The sequence below is a fragment of the Podarcis cretensis genome (genome assembly GCF_951804945.1).
Source record: "Podarcis cretensis genome assembly, chromosome: 8".
NCBI lineage: Eukaryota > Metazoa > Chordata > Lepidosauria > Squamata > Lacertidae > Podarcis > Podarcis cretensis.
In genome coordinates this window covers 44085126-44106430 of record NC_137177.1, presented here as the reverse complement: position 1 = coordinate 44106430, position 21305 = coordinate 44085126, and the positions used below count along the sequence as shown (strand labels likewise).

At 43.5% G+C, this 21305-nt stretch overlaps 1 long non-coding RNA gene across 4 annotated transcripts in view; it reads left to right on the top strand.

Annotated features, from left to right (window-relative positions):
* The first annotated feature begins 7253 nt into the window (after positions 1-7253).
* The window catches only part of LOC307222778, a 104938-nt gene continuing 90886 nt past the window's right edge, over positions 7254-21305 (top strand). For 3 of the 4 annotated variants that reach the window (XR_013841877.1, XR_013841878.1, XR_013841879.1), the window contains exons 1-2: positions 7254-7318; positions 10140-10368. This is a non-coding gene — a long non-coding RNA (uncharacterized lncRNA). Of the gene's footprint in view, positions 7319-10139; positions 10369-15128; positions 15449-21305 lie in introns of those variants that run through there. The other variant, XR_013841880.1, reaches the window with a different exon arrangement.

The window sequence follows — 21305 nt, the reverse complement described above, 5'->3', positions numbered from 1 at the left end:
AAGCAGGGACTTCCAAAGGACAGGGGCTGCCACACTAAAAGAATGATTCCTTACAAGTGAAGAGCAAACATTTTGTGCCACTTGAAAAGTGGAACATCAGTCAAATTAACCGAGGAGAAAAAAGGCTACCAATGGCTACTAGTCATGATGACTATAGTCTATATTACCTCCAGTATGAAAGATGGTTTCCCTCTGAATACCAGTTGCAGGAGAACAAGAGCAAGAGCAGTGCTGTTTCTCAAGACAAAATGGTGCTGGAACGCACCTCCCTCAGAAGACTCACCCCAGAGTCCAAAGAGGATGTATTTGGGCTGAGGGAGGTGGGTCTCCTTGCCAGCCGGAGGGTAGTTGAGGCTGCTCAGCTGAGGCGAGCAGAGCCTTCCTTGCCTGAGCTGAGCAGCTTAAAGTCGCCCCCACCTTGTGTGAACTGGAACAGCTGGGGGTTTGCTCAGCTGAGGCACAGCTTCCCTGTGCATCAGCTGTTAGCTGGGAGGTTGAAGAGCCTCAAAAAAGCCCCACTGTGCCTCCAACTCGTGAGGAGACCCTCTCTGGAGCCCATAGAGGATGTCCCATTAGACCTCTGGGGAGGGTCTCCTCATGAGCCAGAGGTGCAGCAGGGCTTTGCTGAGGCTGTTGAGGTCTCTCCCCACACTTCCAGGGGTCACCTGAGAGGTTCTGGAATGCTGTTCCGGAGCAATCCAACTGAAAAAAAAAAATCCCTGAGCAGGAGAATGTAATTGCACACACATTCTCCTCTCTTCCTATAGGCATTTGGTTGACCCCCTGTGGGAACAGAAGTTATATGGGTCTCTCTGGTCTGATCCACCAGGGCTCTTATGTCCTTCCTATCTCTGAAGGATCCTGCTCCACAAAGACCCTCATCCCTGCATCTCTGGTCCCCTGTGCTGGTCCTTGGTGCTGTCTGCCAACCACATGGTCCTGGGCCAATGTTGGAAAGACCCCCAGCCTTACTCAGATGATAAGAAGAGTGCTTGTTTCCATTCCCCAGGAATAAGATGGCAGGTGGTTTAAGTTTTAAGCAAGACTTCCCCTGCTACCCTCTTTTCATTATATTTGACATGTTGTAGCCTGAGTTTTGTAACAGACTTGTAGCCTATGGCATCAGACAGGGGAGATGAAATTTAGAGCAAACATACACAAAAAGAAAATGTACAAAACATTGAATTGACAGCTTGCTGAGGTAGCTTTTTGCCAGACCAGCTCTAGCACAGTCACTGCACGTTGATGTACAGTAGTTGACATAGCTTTGTTGTGATGTGATGGGATGAAATCACCATTCAGTGTTCCTAATACCCTATGATTTGCTATATAAAGAGGATGAGGGGGAGTCCAGTACTAACAAGTGTTACAGCAAACCACAGTGCACAGAAAAGCACATGGGGATGACTTTCTGAGCTACGTCTTCTTAACAAACAAAATATCTGCACCAGTACACTAAGAATGCCATAGGTCCTTTCCCCTGCCTTTCTTCCAAACTATCCCTTATGGATTCCTGGGTATTTTTGCTCTTCTAGTTGGAAAATCAATGCCTGGTTCCATTGTAATTTACAGCAATGATGCTATAAGGTGCTCATTTCTATAAATCATCTAAAAGTCTTGAAGGCCTTAGCTAGGGAAAGATCACCCCCAGTCTAGCTCTTCTCTTCGAATTGGATCACTACACCAGGGTTTCATGATTTGGAATAGGATTACAGGTTTGAGTGGGGTACAAAATTTGTATAGGGTTGCCAGGTCAGGAGCATCCCAGACCCTGAGATTTCAGGGCCCAAACCTGAAGCCTCAGGGTGGCCTCTGGTGATGTCCTGGTAGGGTATAGAATGTAGTTTATTGTACAAAAGAAAGTATCATATTTGTTGCTCTGCTTACTATCATGTACCTACCAAAAGGTTTTCCTAAAGGAAATGCATTCCTTCTGCTGAAAAAGGTTATCCACCTTCGTGTTAGATCATGGTGACTGAACACATTTAAATCAGTGTCAAGTGCAGAAAACGTACATGATCATGATCACTGATAACCTTTAAACTTCATTTTTATTCTGAATGTTGTAATCTTATTGTACTTTATATTTATACGCCACTTAGTTATTATGGATAAATGGTGGTATGGACATATTTTAATACATAAGCAAAGAACACAAACCACTTTCAAACAAGTTTAGATAGGTACTGTAGTTTGGATGTAGACTTACCCATCTGAAGGGCAAATATTTCTTCCTTTCTTCTTTCCTCCTTTCTTTTCTTGCATTTTGCTCATTGTTTTATTTAAGGCTTTTATATCCCACATAATTATTCATATTTCTAAGTGATGCACATAAAAACAATCCAGAGAAAATGAGACAATAAAACAATACAAAATTATCATAAAACTGAACACCACCTTAAAACACTAGCTGGAACAAAAAAGGTGGCATTCAGACAGCACTTTGTAGCACTTTCCTGATGTTTCCTTACCTGAATTTTTTCCCGTGTCTTATGTGATCTTTCACACAATGTAACAACCATTTCTAGAAATCTACTGAAATCTAGTAGAAGTTTAGCACTTATTTCTGTGTTATTTGCTTTCGGGGAGGGGGGGAGTTTGCGACTCTGTAAGCCAGAGAATTGTGTGAGTTTTGTGCTGCAGAGTTTTCATGCTCATGCCCCAAAACTGGGAAGGGGTATATCCCAGTATGCAGTTCTTTCTCATGATGCGAGCATGCACATAAAGGGTGGCAACATATCTGATGATGTCTGCTGTTGTCTACTGGTGGTGTAGTGGTTAAAAAGCCAGGGTTCCAAAAATGCAACAGGTAATAGGCAGTGTAAAGGGAATATTAGAAACTGAGAAAGCATCATGAGAAAGAACTGCATACTGGGATATACCCCTTCCCAGTTTTGGGGCATGAGCATGAAAACCCTGCAGCATAAAACTCAGAAGCATTTGCATTAGAACAAGGAAGACTAGTGCAAAATCCCACATCTCAATGCACCCTTAGTTATGCACCTGAAGTTCCACCTTTCTTCCATCATGGCAACCAAGGCAGAGTGCTTGTGGCCTATCTGGGCACTGACCTGATCCAGACCTGCTTAGCTTCTGCAAAGTGGTGATCTCATATGCCTTCAGGTCATATCTTGGAACAATATGTTAAGTGATGAGTGTCCTGATTATAATTGGAGACTGGGAGCTCTCCAACTCACTCGTTCTTTTCTTGTCTCTTGAATGTCTACCTCCTTCTGCTGTTACCTTATTCTTCCTTTACAGGACAACCTTTAAAATATTGCACAAACATGGCATGGCAATAGCAAGACTATTACTACTGCATTGATGCTGACACTGAGTCTAGACCTGGTCATCACAAACATTCAGAATAAATTGGTCAAACATCTTGTCAAGGTAAGAAGGCAAGAAGACAGAGGCAAAGTTGGATATTGAAAAACCACAGATGTGTCTTCCTCATAATGTTGCTACCTTTGTGTCACATTCAACACTGAAATCAAGAAGGAACCAATGTGCATTTTAAACCAGGGTGGTAAGCTGTGGCACTCCAACTCCCATCAGCCCCAGCTAGCATGGCAACAGTGCGCCAACAACCTCTGGAAGCTCACAAGTTTCCCACCCTTACCTCAAACTAATGGCTTAGTTCAGAGGGTTGAAGAAGAAAATATCCCTTCCTAGCAGAGATGAGAACCATCTTGGACCCTGGAAAAAGGAAACTGTCTCTATGAGGTAAACTACTGCATTGCTATGCAGCAATTGCAGTTGAGCCGAAATGATCAAATCAAGTTGCTGTCTCTTGGGATAAATTTAACAGGTAAATCAATTAAATATAACTCAGGGAGACCTCAGAGCATTACAGTGAGCTGCCTCTGCAATTCACAAGTGAGGATCAGGGAAAGATTTTGCCCTAGTCTCTGTTGCCGGCTTTTCCATGGAGCTTTGAAAGCAAGGTGCACACACAGACCTGCGTTTATGAGCCACGGCACTGTGGTTTAATAATTGACAAGTAAAGCCTTCGCTCAAAGGATGGGAAGCATCTTTGCATCTTTGCCCTGCCACGTTTAATTTTAATTTTAATTACACTTTTAATTTGTTGTTTGAAAGGTTTTTATGCACCACCCAACAATACTGAATGAAGACTATATTACAGAAGATAGAGAAGACAAGGGAAGGAGCTCATGGGAATGATTTGCCTGTCAATGTGTAGACAGAGGACCATATAACACTCTACGGAGCCATAGTGAATCCTAATAATAGGCATATCTCTGCTTTTCCCAGGGTGGTACTGGGGAAGAGAAATGGGATTGCACCCACTGGAACTGCATGTCTTCATCTGAAGCTGTGAACAGAGCATGTTCACCAGGATTGGCCCTGCTGTTAGGCAGAGTGAAGCAGCTGCCACAGGTGGCAAATGCTGGGATGAGTGATGATATGTTGGAGGACAGAGCTAGGTCCTGATCTGTACTCTCTAAGTTAGCCTTTTGCCCTCAGGTGAAGTAGAGGAGATGCTGTCATTAAAATATACAGCTGAAAGAATGCTAGAAGTGAGATACCGGAAATATTTTGAAGGCGTAAACAAAGATTGCATGATCAAGTATGGACACTGGCTATAAGCTCAGATAAAGCAGAAATCAAGCTTTGTTTTTTTAAAGTAACTTTCTATTTAGCAAGATTTTATTTTTCATGTAAATGAGGAACGCAGCATCCACATGATCCTGTCACAATCCACCAAAATGTGGAACTGTCTCTCAGTATCTCCAGAATAGATGGACAAATTTGTTCTTCCAAAAGAGCCCCAAATGCCCAGGTACAAAGACAAAGGCATCCTACTTCTGAACTTTCACTGATGCTCAAACTCTGTAGAACTCATATGACTCACCTTTAACAACATTAACTTATGCAAGAATATGTGTCCTTTTGCTTTGCTACTCTGTTTATTTTCATTATTAAAGATCTCATTTGATCTGCTTGTCATTTGCAAAAACTGCATGTACTGCTTTCATCCAGGGGTAACCTGTGTGGTGCCCTCTAGAAGTTGTTGTTGGACTACAACTCCCATCAGCGCTAGCTAGCAGAACCCATGGCCAGGGATAATGGGAGATGTAGTCCAACAACATCCAGATGGCACAATATTGGCTACCCTGCTTTATTCCAATATTTATTTTGTTGCTCATTCTTGTAGATTTTTGGCTTTGAACTTACTTTAAAATATTTGTTTCAATTTTCAATGCATACAACACATGAAAAACAATTAGAACAACATGAAAAACAAAATATAAAAATTAAAACGTATGAAATAAGTACATTTGTATATGGGTAGAGTTTGCAATAATTACCTCTTTTCCCTTGAATTTATTGTTTGAAAGTACAAGGAGATGGATAGAAGAAGGTCTAAATCCAGAATGGGGAACCTGTGGCCCTCTAGATAGCACCAGACTCCAACTCCCATCAGCCCCTGCCAACATTGTCAATGGTGAGAGATGATGGGAGTTATAGTCCACTGGTTCCCCATCCCTGATCTAAATAAACACTACAGAGGAGATGAGCACTGTTAAAACGTATTATTATAAAATCCAAAGGCGGCAGTCTTATATATCATATAACCTTGGAGCAATGACGAGACAGAAACTTGCATTTTAATGCAAATCATTATGTGAACTAAAACACAAGTGTCCTTCAAAATGTGCTTTTCTCCTAATTTTGCAATGTAGCTCATTGTATTTGGGGAAAGTGCTTGCAACAGGCTGCGTATTAGGTAAAATTGCATATAACGATGTTTAGGAGAAATTTACATTAAAATGCCGTTAAGAGTTTTCATGAAAGGCCTTGAAAGTGTGCAAATGTGGAAGATTCAACTTAAGGTTGGAAAGATGAGAAAAAGAAAGAAACCGTAATTGACAGAATATCCTATCCCTAAGGGGCAAGACCCCTGCTCAATTTCTCTGTACATTTCTTTACCCTTAAACAAAGTTATTTATTTATTTATTAACATTACAGTGGTACCTCGGGTTACATACGCTTCAGGTTACATACGCTTCAGGTTACAGGCTCCGCTAACCCAGAAATAGTGCTTCAGATTAAGAACTTTGCTTCAGCATGAGAACAGAAATCGTGCTGTGGTGGCAGCAGGAGATCCCATTAGCTAATGTGATGCTTCAGGTTAAGAACAGTTTCAGGTTAAGAACAGACCTCCGGAACGAATTAAGTACTTAACCCGAGGTACCACTGTATATCCCACCTTTCTGCCAATAAGCTCAAGACGGCACACATGGTTCTCCTGTTCTCCATGTGAGCCTCACCCCTTGAGATAAGTTAGGCTGAGAGACAGTAACTGGCCCCACATCATCTGTTGGGCTTCATGGTTGAGTGAGGATTTGAATCATGGTCTCCCAGGTGTGAATATATGACACTGGTTTGTTGGAGCAGGCTATCTTTCAAATACAGGGTGCTTTCTGTGAAGTAGGAACCAGAGGCCATCCTAGGTGTCATCAGGAATATAGCAATGGAGCAGATAGGCCAAATAAGTGATGGAGAGGAAACCATTGGCACACTGTGTATGCTGCAGTTGCTGAATTAATTTAACACCTTTTCTAATTTGAACTGGAATTCAGCAGAAGTGGAATGCAAGTAAAGCCTGACCTGAAAGTCAGGAAAGTGTCCCCTCCCACCCCCATACAAAAGTTGATTTAAAAAAAAACAATTCTGACAGTTGGACAGCATCATCCTAAAGGAAGCAAGCTAGCTTAAAGAGTAAGAGGTGGGCTATGTGTGGTTCACATAGCTCTGTTCTCCAGCTCATTCCCACAATTACTTGTCCCCTCAGCAACTGCCGCCTGAGGCAGCCACCTCACTCTAGCAAACAGTAGAGACAGCTCTGAATGCAGGGCAAAGGAAAACAGAGGAAAATTAAGGAAAGGAGCAGGGAAAATCTCATCCTTGCTCAGTATAAAGCACATTCATCTGGAGAAACTGTAGGGTTAAAATTTCTACCCTCCTTCCCCCATTTTTTAGGCTTTTGAAGCAATACCTTTTGATTTTAATCCAATTGCTTTTTGTTTTGTTTGTTTGTTTGTTTGTTTGTAAGGTTTCGGGGGGGTTTTGAGGGAGAAGTGCAGGCAGAAAAGCTTCCAAAATGTTCTGCCTGGGAAATAGATGAATGCATATTTGCTATGGCCTGAGAAAGAGTTAAGTGTGCCCTTTCATAATAAAAAAGCAACACACACACACACACACACACACACACACACTGCAGAATGGATGGGATCCAAGTCCTGGCTGAGAGAAGCAAGACTCTGAAAGGCACAAATCATCCTGAAGTTCGGTGAGTTGATAAAGTTATTAAAGAGAGGGAGGCAGGGAGATTGAAGACGAGGAAGGGGTGGCAGCAGGAGGTGACTTTGGTAGTACCTTAAGTCTGTGCAAAAGCAGAAAGAGGAAAACCAGAACAAGTCTGACAGGATAACAATCTATAGCAGCCCCGATTCCCTTGGGGTTAGAGAGAGAAAGAGAGGGAGAGAGGGAGAGAGGGAGAGAGAGAGAGAGAGAGAGAGAGAGAAGGAACAGCACAAACTCCTTTTCTCCGGCTGCTGTCTTGTGTTCTTGGCAAAAGCATCTTTGGTTTTACTTGCACAAACTTGGCTCTGGGGTTTCTTTTACTGTTATTACTAGCAAGTAGGAGAAGCAAGACCTTCATCTTGTTGGCGGGGAGAAGAGAGTGAATCAGGCTGTAGCTTAAGGGTGGGGCTGAAAATGCCCCCAGATCGGCCATCGGGCCATCTGCTTAGCAACAGGATCCTGAAGGAAGAGAGGGAGAGAGAGGAAGGCCAAGTGGAGCAATTCTACAGTTGGGCCAAATTCCAACATCTTGGTGCCAAGTGCTGAACTTTCCTGCCAAGACAACAAACAAGGGCACTTTAGAAAAAGCCTCCAGAGTAAAATATTTTTTCTACTTCTCCCTCTGCAAACTTCTTTGCCCTGGCTGTGCAAGTGATCAGTTATGCTTTCATTACACAAGTTCAAACAGGAGGATGCAGTTATATATATATAAATTCTTTTCCTTATAGGTTGGAACAGCGGCTTCATATGCACAGTGCACACACAGTTCAGCTCAGTCTATCCGCGCTAGGACCAAAACTGCCACCCACAATTCTCAAATGACCTGAGTAGCTGCTATGATAATGATGATGATGATGATGATGATGATGATGATGATGGCTGTGCACCAGATTTGCCAGAGGGCCGAGTGAAATTGGGCATATTTGGAGGGCCTCTCAAGCAGCTTCTTCATCTGATCCTGTGTGGTGATGGATGAGGATCTGATCCTGCACAGTGCCAGTGGCTGCTCCTTTGTGAGCAACTGTCCTTGCACGCAAAGGAACTGCTCACAAAGGAGCTGAGGTCAGTACTGTGCAGTACAGTACAGAGAATATTATGCTATTTAGTTTATTTATTGAATTTGTATCCATATTTTTCTCCAAGGAGTTTGAAGTGGCTCACCTTTCCTCAACCCTGTAAGGTAGGTTAGGCTGAGAGGCAGTGAATGGCCTAACATCACCCAGTGAGCTTCATGGCCAAGTGGGGATTTGAACCCTGATCTCCCAGGTCCTAGTCCAACACTCTAACCACTAAGCCACACTGGTCTTCTACTGTCAGACCCTTGGCTCACCTAGCTCAGTACTCACTGCTCTCAACAACAGCAGCTCTCAGACATCTCAGACAGAGGCCTTTGCCTTCACCTTTACCTGATCATTTAACAGGAGCTGCCAGTCATGGAAACTTAGAGCTTCTGTATGCAAGGCAGGTATACGGCCAACAAATTATGGTGCCTCTTTTTGGGGGTGTGATTGCACAGTACTAATAGCACAGGATCCTAAATCCTTATTTGTCAACATAATAGCCTGATCCTTTGAGGTGTCCACTAGTGGAGTGAGAAAAACCCTAGACAATATGGGGTTTATTGACTTCTGGATTAGAAGGGCCATTGGTTCCATTAGGTACAATGTGTAAAGTACACCACAGGTATTTATATTTACGGTCATCAACATGTATCTCACAACATGGCGAGCCATTTCATAATTTTAACAGCCCATGTTCTATTAAATGCCATACTAATGTTTTAATAATGCTTTATTAAAGGGTACAAAAATTGGGTCAGTACTTTCTGGTGCATGGCCGCCCCATTTTTTTTTTATTACAGTTTGCTAAAGAATATATCGGGACGCAGGTGGCGCTGTGGGTTAAAGCCTCAGCGCCTAGGGCTTGCCGATCGAAAGGTCGGCGGTTCGAATCCCTGCGGCGGGGTGCGCTCCCGCTGCTCGGTCCCAGCGCCTGCCAACCTAGCAGTTCGAAAGCACCTCCGGGTGCAAGTAGATAAATAGGGACCGCTTACCAGCGGGAAGGTAAACGGCATTTCCGTGTGCGGCTCTGGCTCTGGCCAGAGCAGCGATGTCACGCTGGCCACGTGACCCGGAAGTGTCTCCGGACAGCGCTGGCCCCTGGCCTCTTAAGTGAGAGGGGCGCACAACCCCAGAGTCTGTCAAGACTGGCCCGTACGGGCAGGGGTACCTTTACCTTTACCTTTACCTTTACCTAAAGAATATATCACATAAACTTCCCAGCCATATATATGAAGCCATTTCATAACATGCCTTGCACAGACTGTGATTAAAGCTGTTAGCTTGATCTGTAATTACATTTGCAAATACATTTTTATTGAGTTATGCAATGGGGGGGGGGGGATTAAACTTGCCCAAAGCATAATGGATTATGTAGCTTGAATTCCAGAAAAGAATGGTGTTATGTACTGAAGTTCTCACCCTGGGCCAGCAGGGGGATACTGTAGATAGTTATGCAAATGAAGGATCAAAAAGTGACGTTCAGTGATTGGATAGTTTTGTATGCAAATGAAAGATCGAAAAGTGATGCTCAGTGATTGGATAGTTTTAGAAAATGGCAACAGTTACATTGTTCTGGAGCTCTATATAAGCAGGCTGACTGAGCTCCTCAGCTTAGTTCTGTTCCAGTTTACAAATAAAGAGCTGCTTTGGAAGAATCGCTGTGTCGTCTGATATGTTCGCCCACAACTTAAATGGAAAGAGAGAATACAGAAATCTATATCTTATAATCTAATGCAACTTCTGCAGGGGCCCAGGTCTTTGGTGTCACATATAGGATATGAAGTGAACCATTGAGTAAACATAAGTGCATAAGAAGAGTCCTGTGGATGAATCAGTGAATCATTCTGAAGGTCCATCTAATCCAGAAATGGGTTCTCACACTGGTCAACCAGATGCCTGAGGCAAGGTCACAAGCAGGAACTGGAGTGCAACAACGCTCTTCCCATATGCGTTCCTCTGCAACTGTTCTTCAGAGGTAGGTAGAACACAGCCATCATGGCTAGTGGCCATTGATAGCTTTATCCTCCATAAATTTTTCTAATTCTTCTTTAAAGCCATTTAGGTTGGTGGCAATCACTGCCTCTTGTGGAAGCGAATGTCATAATTATATGTGCTGCACGAAGAAGTACTTTCTTTTGTGTGTGCTGAATCTTCCAACATTTCGTTTCCATGGATGTTCCAGCATTATGAATGGGAGAAAAACTTTTTCCATATTGTGTAAATTCATATACCCTTATTTTATGTGCCTCTGACTCGCCTTCTATCTAAACTAAAAATAATTTAAAGCAAGACTAGAACTCTAAGAAGCAGACACTCATGGTAAAGACCCATTTATCCAGCTGGCAAAGCCCTCCAGGACAAATATTTCATTTCAGGTAAGATATATACATATATAGTGGGGATCCTCAGGCCCAGGAGCTGAATGTGGTCCTCCAGGACTCTCTATCTGGCCCTGGGACTCTCCTCAGGCCACTCCCCCTCCCTAGGACACACCCCTCTTCCCAGACCACACCCTCATTGGCTCTGCTCTGTGCTTGCCTGGAGTGGTGGTAGGCAAGGAGGTGCATGTGTGAATATAGAAACCTCAGAATTTTGAGTGGTTGGAATGTATCCTAACATACAAAGGAAAGAAAGTCACATTTCTTACTCTGCACACTTTTGCCTCTGAGTCACACCCACCACTGGCATGTGGCCCCTGGAAGTTTTCCCATGAGGGAATGTGGCCCTCAGGTTGAGAAAGGTTCTTGGGATAGGCACATGTCAACAGTATATAAGAAAAAGAAATGAATTTGTATGTGTGTGTGTATATATATATATATATATATATATATGTATATATACACACAAACAAACACCTACATAAACACAAACCTAGCAAAATAGTTCAGATGATAATGCCCAGAAAATAATGACTCCTGCTAGTTGAGACTATTGTGCCTAGAAAATGACTATCCTTATATTTACTTGCCACTTGAAGACTGCATAATTTAGTTTGGAAAATACAACCAGAGGAGGTGGGAGGAATAGTCCATTTTCTCCCATTTCACTTAAATTCAAGTAAAATTGAAGTTCATCCTTGGGCCCACAGTCAAGGTGACATCTAAGAACATGGTTCCATTATTTTGTGTGTGTGCATGTGGAAAGTTAATACTGTACCATTGCAATAATGACAGATAATACGGTGGGTTGGACAGTTGTTTTTAGTAATGTCAAGAGCTGATCAGGAGTATTCTGCAAGGGTACTTGAGCCTGAATGGAACACTTGTGATGGGAGCTAAGAGGTCTGAGCTCAAGCCTTTAGCATATTTTAACTGTGCATGTCTGATTGCTCTCAGTGGAAGTGATCTGCTTTGTTTTGAGTGGCTTTCTAAACACCTCACTTGAGCTCTTGTGCTCATGCTAAGAAATAAAGGAGCCACCAGCCTTATTCCAACAGGACATCTTTTCCAAGTGAGATTGCTCACACCAGTCTGGTGCATCCATGCATAGAGAACTGAAAGGAAACTACAGAGCAGAACACACTGTACATCTGGGTGCTGTTTATATGGCAACAGAGCAGTTGCTTAATTAATAGTGCAAGGGGGCTGCATTTCCAGAATCCCACACAGACATTGTTTAATGAGGTAGAGAGTGATGTAATTTTGTAACGTGCTTGCAGGAATACAAAATGACTTAAAGTTGTTGCTTGGCTAATTTTGATTCAGCCGGACACACACCCTTTTTAGTTGCCCTCTCCCTCTCCCTCTCCCTCTCCCTCTCCCTCTCCCTCTCCCTCTCTCTCTCCTAAAATGTTTCCCAGTGCAAGATATGAATGGGCACTGCTGAGAAGGGCAACTGTAAATTCTTTTGTATAATTTGGTCAATTAACTTGATGCATTTTAACCATTTTATACAATCACCGTGATCTTGAGACTAGGGTCACTTTGTTGCCTGAAGCATTAGACAAGATGGCAGCTCCTTCTATGTTCCATGTTCAAAAACTGATCAGACTGGTAATCAAATCTTACTTCAACCAGACAAGTGCCCTTCACTACAGCAGGCTAGCTTCATGAAATTGTGTGGAACACACAGCTCTGTTTTGCTGTTGCCTGTCCTGCAAGCATCTACTGCTTGAGGCGACTGCCTCACACTGCCTAATGGTAGGACTGACTCTGACTAGAGGACACTCAGAAGTCAATTGATAAACCAAATTAGAGGGTTGCTTTTGGTTTTGAGTGAAATGTCCAGAGCTCAGGGTGTGATCATATGATTGTTTAACCAGATTCTCAAATGAGTTGAATTTGCATAAGTCACTTGAAACCAATGGACCTAAGTGTGTTTGCAGGCCATGTCTGCAACTCAAACTGCATTTACGACAACCCACACTTATCTCTTCTGGACTCAGCACAGATACATGCAACTGACATCAAGTGTTTGTCAGATCATGTGAACACAGGTTCAGAAATTTCAGGTGGTGGGATGTGAGGTCTATAGACTTTTATCAACATGTTGTTGCTCCTATTTGAATACCTATCTGGCGCAAATATACAAATATTTGGATTTCTTTTTAAAAATATTACTTTGTTAGTGTCACAGACATCATTAAGTCAAGTTCATATGGCTTTGTATGACAGACTAGGCAAGTCAAGTCAGGTTCACTTGGCTCATGGAAAGAGTTTGGTGTAGACATGTGTGATTTTAAATACTCAAAGGCAATCCCATATCTCTTGCCTTTGATGTTCTTGGAAAAACCTTGTAACACAGGCATTTATCCTACGCTGCCTTCTGCAATGCTTTGCAGATAGACTGTTCAGCTTAGGTGTGGGAGGGCCAGCATCAGATCCATGCTTAGCCATGAAACTAACTGGGTGGCCTTGAGCAAGATATTCTTTCTGAGCCTAACTTGTCTTCCAGGATTTTTGTGAAGATCCAGGACAATTCCGATATTACATTTTTTTAAAAAAACTAATACATCTTAAATGTTATAAAGTCCAATCGCACACTAAGCAATCAGTGAATGGTAGTTTCTAAAAGAGCAACTAGCAGCTATCCAAACTGAAACCAAAGGGGTGGGTTCCCACCCACCCACCCTCCCACCCTCTGCCCCACCCTGCAGTCCCAATCCTGATCCCTTCCATGCCTGCTCTCTGCTTTGAGAGGGACATTTCCATTGGTGCAAAAGGGGGCTTTTCTACCAATGGGTTATATCCATTACTAGCCATAGCCAGGATAGACCCATTGAAATGAACATCTATTAATGTTAATGGGTCTGATTAAATGAGTAGGATACATACCAATCCTAATAGCAGGTGTGGTGGAAGGATTCCTGATCTGAATCACAGGAAGGCAGTGAAGGTTTAAATTCCCTCTGTCCCATCCAGGATTCTAAACCAGATAGCCCCCCCTCCCCATGCTTGCTATTTTATCTGTCTGTCTCTCCATGCACACATGATAAATACATATTTGCAAGCTTATCAGCGCATGAATCCCGTGAGAGTATATGAATCCAGGATACCCTGAATATCTTCCACCTCCTTTTTGGCTGCTGTCCAGAGTTTTGGGAGGATGTGGCTTCAATGTGGGTTGGGCATGTGCTGGGAAGTTCTTGAGCCATTAGCTTTTCACTCCTTCCAGCCTTGTAAACTGGGCTGGTCAGGTTGCAAAACTGCCAGTGAGTTTCCTGTGGTCCAACTCCCTGCCCTGCTTTGCGCCAGGAAGATAAGGAAGCTACTTTATATTGAGTCTGACCATTAGTCTATCTAGCACAGGATTGTCCACACTGACCGACAGAGGCTGTTTTGGGTTTCAGATAAGAATCTCTCCCAGCACTACCTGGGGATTGAAGTTGGAACCTTCTGCATGCAAAGTAGGTGTTCTATCCTGGAGATACAGCTCTTCCCTGGTTTAGGTCATTGGTCCATTCAGTCCGCTTCTGTCTTTCCTGACCATTAGTGTCTCTAATTTCTCAGTCTTTCCCAGAAATGCCAAGCCCATCCTATTCAGAACAAGCTAGGTCACAAATGCATATATAGTTTTTATTTTATTTTATAGCTAATCTGGGTTTTTCTTAACCCCCACACGATTGGCTTTTCAAAGGTATCTGCTCTAGGGAAACCAGAAATGGAACATGTGCTGGCAGATGGCTGCAAAGAGAAATTTATATAATGTTTCTTGGCACTAAGTTTGGCAGCTGACAGAATTACAAGTTTTGCCATTGCATAACCAATACCATGTGGCACCAAAGAAAAATGAATTGCAAAGTCATGTGAGGACTTCTTTTCAGAAGAACTGTGCCAATTCCTTCATTATCCTCTCTTTGCCAGCTCATAGCATCCTGTGTTTTTGCCCCTAGCTGTTTGGATCTGTTCTTTCAGGGACAACCTGGTTCCTTTCTTTGATACAGGGGAAGAAGCTGTGGCTCAGTGGTAGGGGATCTGCAGACCTAGCATAAAGATCCTCTTTTCCATCACTCACTCATTATGTGGTGTTGGGTATACTGCTCAATGAATATTTTCAGTCAAAGTGGTAGCCGGCTAGTCATAACTTACAGCACAAATGAAATAATGGTCAAGCACCGTTTAGAGGCTACTCAATGTATTATTCCATAAGATGTAATGGATTAGCAAGAATGATGCATCTGATGAAGTTAACATTAGTTCCCAAAAGCTTTTGCCATACTAAATGTGTTAGTTTTGAAGGTGCTAGTACTATACCTTTCGTTGTTTTGCTCAAATTTCACTGTGGTCTATTTTACAGGGTTGTTGTGAAGATAAAGTGCCTCTCTGTCCCATCCACTGATTCTGTCTTACAAGTGACCCTCCAGCTCTACATTTCCACTGTCACAAGAAATGCAGGTTATGAGCCACATGTTTTCCAAGGAGCAAAAGAGGGGAATCTCAAGGAAGCAGCTTGCAGAAGACTAGAACAAGTGAAGTAGGGGGTTCACCATGTGTCCCATTTTACAAAGATCATTCTTCTGTGGACATAGTCTTCCTCCCAAATACAGTGGTACCTCGGGTTACAGACGCTTCAGGTTACAGACTCCGCTAACCTGGAAGTAGTACCTCAGGTTAAGAACTTTGCTTCAGGATGAGAACAGAAATTGTGCTCCGGCAATTTTTATGCAAATATGATAGATAGATAGATAGATAGATAGATAGATAGATAGATAGATAGATAGATGATAGATAGATAGATAGATGATAGATAGATAGAAGATAGATAGATAGATAGATAGATAGATAGATAGATAGATAGATATTGGGGTGGAGGAGAGAGGCTGTCAGTCATGGGAGAGATTCTGTTTAGAGGCTGATATATCACATGGAGCTCACTGGCAGAGGATCTGCTTTGCTTACTTAAACTACCCGGTTCAATCCCTGACATCTCCAGGTAGGACTGAGAGAGAATCTTGTCTGAAACTCTGGAAAGCTGCTGCCAATCAGAGTAGACAATACTGAACTAAGTGGGCCAATAGTCTGATTTGGTTTAAGGCAGTATGTTAGGTAATATGCAACACCTGACAAACACACAAACCGTTCAGAGTAGCTTTCAGGTAATGGCTACCACACCACAGGGAGTCTGTTATGTGCTTATTTTGTCTTCTCAATAGGACAATTGTGAGTACAAAGATCCGTTTATCTGTATGTCTGTCCAGCTATCTTGGCTATGCTTGCCACTGGTCAGCTACTTGAGTGCTACCTATCATTATTTTCTCCAGCGTTCTCAGTTATTTCTAGTCACTCTCCATATCCATCATGTGGGGAAATAGTTGATTTGTGGGTTTCTCACAACAAACCACTTTGCAAATATCCAATATGCAAACCTTGGGCTGTGTTGGGAAGTTTCCATTGGACATGTAAGGCCATATTTTTAGAATGGCAGAACAACCACAATTATTTCTGACTGGAGTCAACAGGAATCTGAACTTCAGGCCCAGTCCAATAACTGTCATTCTTGCAACGGATAATTAGCACCTTAGTTTTATGTGAACACTTTGCAATCTTACATTAGAAAAAGCACTCACTTGATCTGGAATTTCTAAACCCTTTGCGGAATGTCAGTCTTTTGGTGGGATGTTTCCTCATATTCAGGAACACAGCTGCCAGTCATGTTTTAAATGACAGCAGGTTCACCATATGTCAGATCCAACACCCTTTTAGAATGTGGCTTTTGGGGGCCTGGTTATTGGGTTACTGCTTTTGGCTTGATTTTATATGTTGCGGTCTTGTTGTGAACTGCCCTGAGACCTCTGGGTATAGGGTGGTGTATAAGTTGAATAAATAATAAATTAATAAATAATAGAATTCTTCCCTGGACACTTTGGCTGGCCATGTTGGGTACTGGATGGAGCAGCAAGTCTTTCTCTTTTTCTGTTCTTGGCTAGCCATCTCTATGTGTTCCTAAGTCTTTTAGGATCAGCTGGACTTGATGTTTAATAAGTGAATAGCAGAAGATAAGATTAAAATGTAGTAGCAGTGTTCAAATATTTTTAGAGCATCACACAGAAGATGAAACACACTTGATCCAGGACTTGAGCCTATGCTCCACCTGCACTGTTCAAAGCAATATGCTTCCTAATACCAACTGCTGAAAACCACAGGTTAAGAGAGTGCTATTGTTGCTTCCCCTGAGCATCTGGTTGGCCACTGTAAGAACAGGGCTAGATGGGCCACTGGCCTGGTCCAGCAGGGTGGTTTTTTTAATATTCTTTGGTAACCAGTGGTTGGCAATTGCAAGACCACCCACCCATTCCTTGTAATTTTCATCATTTTAAAATGACCATTTTATTTGATGTTTCTGTCCGGTGGCAGTTTTTTCAACACAGAGAAAAGCTGTGCCAGTGTAATGCTGGTGAGAGGAAGGAAAACTTGCCCGTGATGAGCTTATTAGCACATGAATAGGTTGTGTGAAGCAACCACTGAGAGCAGCAGATGGGAAGAAGAAAGAAAAAGTAGCCCATTGCCAAATTTCTCATAGAGGGGTTTGGGAACTCCTAGCTAATTAGATAAATAATTTGAAAATATTTATTTCTTTCACAATGGAAGAAAATGATGGCCTCTGTGCTTTAATCAGCAGCATGTCTTCCTACACCGCCGTCCATGAAAAGTTATTGCTTAATTAACCCCTTTAAATGAATACCTGATAATTAATAAACCCATTGGATTGTACCCCAAGGCTGGGAGCTGAAGAAGCCTCCTCTGTTCAAGTATGAAACGAGAAACCATGCTGAACTAATGGGAAATAATTCCAGTAGAAGGCAAACCAATTAGGATTAGTGAATTCCATTTCATTTAAAGTTTCAAGATACAGAATTTATCTAGTAAATTAATAGTGTTAGTGACTTTCCTAATATATTAGCAAGTGTTTCGTATCAAATTAATGAAAACCAAACTGGTTAATACAGAATGAGACTTATTATAAAGGTATAAATGTTATTGCTGCGATAAGATCCAAATGGTTAATATTAAAAGGTTCATGTTTCTCTAATGGATAGCTATTTTTAATTTTTCCATATGCCAGAGCAACTCAATTTTATTAGTTAAATAAATAAATTTGTCAGTGCGGAAAGACCTGTTTATTTTGGCATATGGTTATGTTCTCCTGAATTTGGGGTTAGAAGAAGGGCAGTCACTTCCCATCTTATATAGCCAGCACTTATATGCATGGGGGTGGGGACATATCCCTCAGTTAGAGTGTGTTTGAAAAGAACAGCAGTGAACACTTTTTGCTTCAATATATGACCTTAATAGAAATAAGAATAAACACCCAGCATTTGGGTGTTGGATCCTATCACTATGCACATGATACCCAGCCCATGACCCCCATGTTTAACTGATGCCAAGGAGTCTGTTATCTGGACCCAGTGATGTGGGCTTGCAATCCAGACAAGATGGAAGTACTGTTGGTCAGTAGACAAGTTCAGTGGTGTCCAAACTTTTTCAAAGAGGGCCAGATTTGATGAAGTGAACATGTGTGAAGTTGTTGAGCTTTTTAGGATTGCACCCTACAGAAATTGTTGGTTCTAACTTACATTTACACTTAGGTGTTGAGGAGACAGAAGAGAACATGACTGTGGTCGAACTTCAAAGAAATAAGCTCTCTGTTATTACTGGCATCTCCTTTCCTGGGCTGCTTCAACTCCTGAGACTCTACAGCAGGCTTTGTCAACCTGTTGCCCCGGATGATGGAGACTACAACATGCATGAGAACTGAGGCATGATCCCTGTCCCCTCCTGCTTGCATGCAAGTAGGAATGGGATCGGGGCTGCTCCGATGGGGAGGCTTCATGCTGCCTAACTGAGAGATCCTTGCCCCCTCCTGCTTGCATGGAAGTAAGGGGAAACGAGGAAGGGGAAACATGGTGGTTGAGGTCAAGGTGGCGGCCACCCCTCTGCCACCGCCATCGCTGCAGCATCAACGTCCCAAATGTGTACCGTAGTATTTATTTATTTATTTAGCCACTCCCCCCGGTTGACTAAATTGGTCGACCCAAGGCGTGACGCAGCTGGGGACTCCCTAATGGCGCGGGGGCTAGCCCTGTGCCCCGCACAGAGGGGAGAGCTCATGACAAGCCCGCAAAAAGGAAATGGCTTTGGTGGGCAGGTGCTCGGGGGCCACAATAGATTACTTTTTAAAAATTGCCTGGGAGGCCATTTGAAACCAGCCCGAGGGCTGCAAGTGGCCCCTGGGCCGGACGTTGGACATGCCTGGACAAGTTGATTCAGGATTGGGGGTACAACCTGTTCTGTCTAGGGTTGCACTCCCTCCGAAGGTTTGAGTTCACAGCAATGTTGGTCCTGGAAGGTCAGGTGATTGTTGAAAGATCAGATTGGGTAAGGGATGTAGCTCAGTGGTAAAGCAACTTCTTTGCATGGAAATGCTCCCAGGTTGAATCCCCAGCATCTCTGTTATGTCTGGGAGAGACCCATGCCTGAAACTTTGAAGAGCCTAGCAGGTCAGGGTAGACAATACTGAACTAGATGGACCAGTGGTCTGACTTAGTATGAGGCAGTTTCCTATATTAGCTTCCTGTATTCCCATACTTTAAGAAATCTATCTTGAAAACATGTGTACAGTGGTACCTTGGGTTACAGACACTTAAGGTTACAGACGCTTCAGGTTACAGACTCCGCTAACCCAGAAATAGTACCTCAGGTTAAGAACTTTGCTTCAGGATGAAAACAGAAATTGTGCACTGGTGGTGCAGAGGTGGCAGCGGGAGGCCCCATTAGCTAAAATGGTACCTCAGGTTAAGAACAGTTTCAGGTTAAGAATGGATCTCCAGAACGAATTAAGTTCTTAACCCGAGATACCACAGTATTGCAATGCAATTAATGAATATGCTTTCTTTCACAAAACTCAAGGTAGTATTTTTGGGGTTTTCAAGCAAGCTGTCACCCAGTAGTGATCAGACCCAGACCTCCTTAGCTTCATCAAGGTTGTGTCTTCAAAACCAATTCCTGGGGCCAATTTTTGGAAGTAGTGACGGTGATGATCAAGCTTTAGCTACTGATTGGCAAAGCAGTCCTGTTGTCATAGTGAGGAAACACAGGCAGAAGTTGCTCTGGCTGGCACCAACTAGGCAGTGGCAAAGCTGCATGCTCTGGTACTGGGGGCAGAGAGCAGGTGGGGGCATGGCTGGCACCCTGGGGAGTGGCATGCATCCCAGGTGCATGGTACGCTGCCCGTGAGGGCGTGATGTGCCACCCGCAGGGGTGTGGTGCGTGTTCTAGGAGCGTGACACGCCACATGAAGGCATGGAGTCCTGTGCGTGCACGGGTGCACGGCGCGTGTCGGAGGGGGGCCGCCACGATGGCACCCTACTGGAATAGTGGTGCCGGGGGCAGTCCACTCCCTCCGCATCCCCATTTCTCTGCCAGTGCAGCTAGGCCATGAGTGTGGAACTATTTTAAACCAGAGGACCATATTCTCTTCTAGACAACTTTCTGGGGGCCACATGCGACTCTGTTTTCTGGATATTTTTAATGTCCCTGAAACATAGTACTCTTGATCAGGTTGTATTAGTTTATTCCAAAAGAAACCCAGGAAGTCAGTTTTCTGCTGTTGGAATACAGGTAGGGATGTGCTATAGCTCAGCAATGGAGCATCTGTTTTGCATGCAATAGGTTCGAAAGGTTCAATCCCCACTGGTCAGTGTTGCTGCTGGTCATTGTAGACCAGGCATCCCAAACCTTTGGCCCTCCAGATGTTTTGGACTACAATTCCCATCATCCCTGATCACTGGTCCTGTTAGCTAGGGATCATGGGAGTTGTAGGCCAAAACATCTGGAGGGCCGCAGGTTGGGGATGCCTGGTGTAGACAATATGAGTTACATGGACCAATAATCTGATTTAATATGAGGCAACTTCCTATTTTCCTATGTTTCCTGGACTTCTCCGTGACCCTTCCCCTCTGCAGGGAGGTGGGACCAATTCGGATGGTCCGCCCCCGCCACTTAATGGATCCAATTGGCTTCCAGAGAGTGGTAGGGGATGTTTTATCCCAAGTTGATGGCCTTTCAGCTGATTCCCTGGTGGCACGCTGGAATGCGGAGTTAACCAGGGCTATTGACTGTCTGGCTCCGAAGCACCCTCTCCGATTGCATGGAGCCCAGACAGCCCTGTGGTTTTCCCTGGAGCTGAGGGCGATGAAACAATCGTTGAGACGGCTAGAGCGCCGGTGGCGGAAAACTCATTCTGAATCAGACCGGACACGGACTAGAGCTCAACTTCGAGCCTACCAAGTGGCAATGGTTACGGCAAAGAGGGCCTTCTTCACCGCCTCCATTGCATCTGCAGAAAACAGCAGCAGGAGACTTTTTCAGGTGGTTTGCAATCTATCAGAACCACCTGTACCACCGGGGCCTGGTAGGGACCCCAAGATCTCCTGCAATGTTTTTGCAAAGTTTTTTTGCAGATAAAGTCGCTCAG